We start from the raw sequence: 6,000 nt of genomic DNA on the forward strand, positions 1-6,000 counted from the left end.
TCGATAACTTCGGCAAATGTGGACCAAATTTGTTAAACAGAGTGTCAAATTAATCAGCTCGACGAGATCTTTAACATGACACAACACATCAGAAATGCATCTTGTTGAACTTCCAAGAAAAATAGTACTTTATGTGCTCAAACACACAACTTTTGTGACTTTTCAAACTTTAAAGCTCGATAACTTCGGCAAATGAGGACCAAATTCCTTAAACAAAGTGTCAAATTAATCAGCTCGACGAGATTTTGAAGATGTCACAACACATCAGAATTGCATCTTGTTGAACTTCCAAGAAAAATAGTACTTTATGTGCTCAAACACACAACTTGTGTGACTTTTCAAACTTTGAAGCTCGATAACTTCGGCAAATGTGGACCAAATTTGTTAAACAGAGTGTCAAATTAATCAGCTCGACGAGATCTTTAACATGACACAACACATGAGCATTGCATCTTGTTGAACTTCCAAGAAAAATAGTACTTTATGTGCTCAAACACACAACTTTTGTGACTTTTCAAACTTTAAAGCTCGATAACTTCGGCAAATGAGGACCAAATTCCTTAAACAAAGTGTTAAATTAATCAGCTCGACGAGATTTTGAAGATGTCACAACAGATCAGAATTGCATCTTGTTGAACTTCCAAGAAAAATAGTACTTTATGTGCTCAAACACACAACTTGTGTGACTTTTCAAACTTTGAAGCTCGATAACTTCGGCAAATGTGGACCAAATTTGTTAAACAGAGTGTCAAATTAATCAGCTCGACGAGATCTTTAACATGACACAACACATGAGCATTGCATCTTGTTGAACTTCCAAGAAAAATAGTACTTTATGTGCTCAAACACACAACTTTTGTGACTTTTCAAACTTTAAAGCTCGATAACTTCGGCAAATGAGGACCAAATTCCTTAAACAAAGTGTTAAATTAATCAGCTCGACGAGATTTTGAAGATGTCACAACACATCAGAATTGCATCTTGTTGAACTTCCAAGAAAAATAGTACTTTATGTGCTCAAACACACAACTTGTGAGACTTTTCAAATTTTGAAGCTCGATAACTTCGGCAAATGTGGACCAAATTTGTTAAACAAAGTGTCAAATTAATCAGCTCGACGAGATTCTGAAGATGTCACAACACATCAGAATTGCATCTTGTTGAACTTCCAAGAAAAATAGTACTTTATGTGCTCAAACACACAACTTGTGTGACTTTTCAAATTTTGAAGCTCGATAACTTCGGCAAATGTGGACCAAATTTGTTAAACAAAGTGTCAAATTAATCAGCTCGACGAGATCTTTAACATGACACAACACATCAGAATTGCATCTTGTTGAACTTCCAAGAAAAATAGTACTTTATGTGCTCAAACACACAACTTGTGTGACTTTTCAAACTTTGAAGCTCGATAACTTCGGCAAATGTGGACCAAATTTGTTAAACAGAGTGTCAAATTAATCAGCTCGACGAGATCTTTAACATGACACAACACATGAGCATTGCATCTTGTTGAACTTCCAAGAAAAATAGTACTTTATGTGCTCAAACACACAACTTTTGTGACTTTTCAAACTTTAAAGCTCGATAACTTCGGCAAATGAGGACCAAATTCCTTAAACAAAGTGTTAAATTAATCAGCTCGACGAGATTTTGAAGATGTCACAACACATCAGAATTGCATCTTGTTGAACTTCCAAGAAAAATAGTACTTTATGTGCTCAAACACACAACTTGTGTGACTTTTCAAACTTTGAAGCTCGATAACTTCGGCAAATGTGGACCAAATTTGTTAAACAGAGTGTCAAATTAATCAGCTCGACGAGATCTTTAACATGACACAACACATCAGAAATGCATCTTGTTGAACTTCCAAGAAAAATAGTACTTTATGTGCTCAAACACACAACTTGTGTGACTTTTCAAACTTTGAAGCTCGATAACTTCGGCAAATGTGGACCAAATTTGTTAAACAGAGTGTCAAATTAATCAGCTCGACGAGATCTTTAACATGACACAACACATGAGCATTGCATCTTGTTGAACTTCCAAGAAAAATAGTACTTTATGTGCTCAAACACACAACTTTTGTGACTTTTCAAACTTTAAAGCTCGATAACTTCGGCAAATGAGGACCAAATTCCTTAAACAAAGTGTCAAATTAATCAGCTCGACGAGATTTTGAAGATGACACAACACATCGGAATTGCATCTTGTTGAACTTCCAAGAAAAATAGTACTTTATGTGCTCAAACACACAACTTGTGTGACTTTTCAAACTTTGAAGCTCGATAACTTCGGCAAATGAGGACCAAATTTCTTAAACAAAGTGTCAAATTAATCACCTCGACGAGATTTTGAAGATGTCACAACACATCAGAATTGCATCTTGTTGAACTTCCAAGAAAAATAGTACTTTATGTGCTCAAACACACAACTTGTGTGACTTTTCAAACTTTGAAGCTCGATAACTTCGGCAAATGTGGACCAAATTTGTTAAACAAAGTGTCAAATTAATCAGCTCGACGAGATCTTTAACATGACACAACACATCAGAATTGCATCTTGTTGAACTTCCAAAAAAAATAGTATTTTATGTGCTCAAATACACAACTTGTGTGACTTTTCAAATTTTGAAGCTCGATAACTTCGGCAAATGTGGACCAAATTTGTTAAACAAAGTGTCAAATTAATCAGCTCGACGAGATTCTGAAGATGTCACAACACATCAGAATTGCATCTTGTTGAACTTCCAAGAAAAAAAGTACTTTATGTGCTCAAACACACAACTTGTGTGACTTTTCAAATTTTGATGCTCGATAACTTCGGCAAATGTGGACCAAATTTGTTAAACAAAGTGTCAAATTAATCAGCTCGACGAGATCTTTAACATGACACAACACATCAGAATTGCATCTTGTTGAACTTCCAAGAAAAATAGTACTTTATGTGCTCAAACACACAACTTGTGTGACTTTTCAAACTTTGAAGCTCGATAACTTCGGCAAATGTGGACCAAATTTGTTAAACAGAGTGTCAAATTAATCAGCTCGACGAGATCTTTAACATGACACAACACATGAGCATTGCATCTTGTTGAACTTCCAAGAAAAATAGTACTTTATGTGCTCAAACACACAACTTTTGTGACTTTTCAAACTTTAAAGCTCGATAACTTCGGCAAATGAGGACCAAATTCCTTAAACAAAGTGTTAAATTAATCAGCTCGACGAGATTTTGAAGATGTCGCAACACATCAGAATTGCATCTTGTTGAACTTCCAAGAAAAATCGTACTTTATGTGCTCAAACACACAACTTGTGTGACTTTTCAAACTTTGAAGCTCGATAACTTCGGCAAATGAGGACCAAATCTGTTAAACAGAGGGTCAAATTAATCAGCTCGACGAGATTTTGAAGATGTCACAACACATCAGAATTGCATCTTGTTGAACTTCCAAGAAAAATAGTACTTTATGTGCTCAAACACACAACTTGTGTGACTTTTCAAACTTTGAAGCTCGATAACTTCGGCAAATGTGGACTAAATTTGTTAAACAGAGTGTCAAATTAATCAGCTCGACGAGATCTTTAACATGACACAACACATCAGAAATGCATCTTGTTGAACTTCTAAGAAAAATAGTACTTTATGTGCTCAAACACACAACTTGTGTGACTTTTCAAACTTTGAAGCTCGATAACTTCGGCAAATGTGGACCAAATTTGTTAAACAGAGTGTCAAATTAATCAGCTCGACGAGATCTTTAACATGACACAACACATGAGCATTGCATCTTGTTGAACTTCCAAGAAAAATAGTACTTTATGTGCTCAAACACACAACTTTTGTGACTTTTCAAACTTTAAAGCTCGATAACTTCGGCAAATGAGGACCAAATTTGTTAAACAAAGTGTCAAATTAATCAGCTCGACGAGATCTTTAACATGACACAATACATCAGAATTGCATCTTGTTGAACTTCCAAGAAAAATAGTACTTTATGTGCTCAAACACACAACTTGTGTGACTTTTCAAACTTTGAAGCTCGATAACTTCGGCAAATATGGACTAAATTTGTTAAACAGAGTGTCAAATTAATCAGCTCGACGAGATCTTTAACATGACACAACACATCAGAAATGCATCTTGTTGAACTTCTAAGAAAAATAGTACTTTATGTGCTCAAACACACAACTTTTGTGACTTTTCAAACTTTAAAGCTCGATAACTTCGGCAAATGAGGACCAAATTCCTTAAACAAAGTGTCAAATTAATCAGCTCGACGAGATTTTGAAGATGTCACAACACATCAGAATTGCATCTTGTTGAACTTCCAAGAAAAATAGTACTTTATGTGCTCAAACACACAACTTGTGTGACTTTTCAAACATTGAAGCTCGATAACTTCGGCAAATGTGGACCAAATTTGTTAAACAGAGTGTCAAATTAATCAGCTCGACGAGATCTTTAACATGACACAACACATCAGAAATGCATCTTGTTGAACTTCCAAGAAAAATAGTACTTTATGTGCTCAAACACACAACTTTTGTGACTTTTCAAACTTTAAAGCTCGATAACTTCGGCAAATGAGGACCAAATTCCTTAAACAAAGTGTCAAATTAATCAGCTCGACGAGATTTTGAAGATGTCACAACACATCAGAATTGCATCTTGTTGAACTTCCAAGAAAAATAGTACTTTATGTGCTCAAACACACAACTTGTGTGACTTTTCAAACTTTGAAGCTCGATAACTTCGGCAAATGTGGACCAAATTTGTTAAACAGAGTGTCAAATTAATCAGCTCGACGAGATCTTTAACATGACACAACACATGAGCATTGCATCTTGTTGAACTTCCAAGAAAAATAGTACTTTATGTGCTCAAACACACAACTTTTGTGACTTTTCAAACTTTAAAGCTCGATAACTTCGGCAAATGAGGACCAAATTCCTTAAACAAAGTGTTAAATTAATCAGCTCGACGAGATTTTGAAGATGTCACAACAGATCAGAATTGCATCTTGTTGAACTTCCAAGAAAAATAGTACTTTATGTGCTCAAACACACAACTTGTGTGACTTTTCAAACTTTGAAGCTCGATAACTTCGGCAAATGTGGACCAAATTTGTTAAACAGAGTGTCAAATTAATCAGCTCGACGAGATCTTTAACATGACACAACACATGAGCATTGCATCTTGTTGAACTTCCAAGAAAAATAGTACTTTATGTGCTCAAACACACAACTTTTGTGACTTTTCAAACTTTAAAGCTCGATAACTTCGGCAAATGAGGACCAAATTCCTTAAACAAAGTGTTAAATTAATCAGCTCGACGAGATTTTGAAGATGTCACAACACATCAGAATTGCATCTTGTTGAACTTCCAAGAAAAATAGTACTTTATGTGCTCAAACACACAACTTGTGAGACTTTTCAAATTTTGAAGCTCGATAACTTCGGCAAATGTGGACCAAATTTGTTAAACAAAGTGTCAAATTAATCAGCTCGACGAGATTCTGAAGATGTCACAACACATCAGAATTGCATCTTGTTGAACTTCCAAGAAAAATAGTACTTTATGTGCTCAAACACACAACTTGTGTGACTTTTCAAATTTTGAAGCTCGATAACTTCGGCAAATGTGGACCAAATTTGTTAAACAAAGTGTCAAATTAATCAGCTCGACGAGATCTTTAACATGACACAACACATCAGAATTGCATCTTGTTGAACTTCCAAGAAAAATAGTACTTTATGTGCTCAAACACACAACTTGTGTGACTTTTCAAACTTTGAAGCTCGATAACTTCGGCAAATGTGGACCAAATTTGTTAAACAGAGTGTCAAATTAATCAGCTCGACGAGATCTTTAACATGACACAACACATGAGCATTGCATCTTGTTGAACTTCCAAGAAAAATAGTACTTTATGTGCTCAAACACACAACTTTTGTGACTTTTCAAACTTTAAAGCTCGATAACTTCGGCAA

The sequence above is a fragment of the Euwallacea fornicatus genome, unplaced genomic scaffold, assembly GCF_040115645.1.
Source record: "Euwallacea fornicatus isolate EFF26 unplaced genomic scaffold, ASM4011564v1 scaffold_50, whole genome shotgun sequence".
Taxonomy (NCBI): domain Eukaryota; kingdom Metazoa; phylum Arthropoda; class Insecta; order Coleoptera; family Curculionidae; genus Euwallacea; species Euwallacea fornicatus.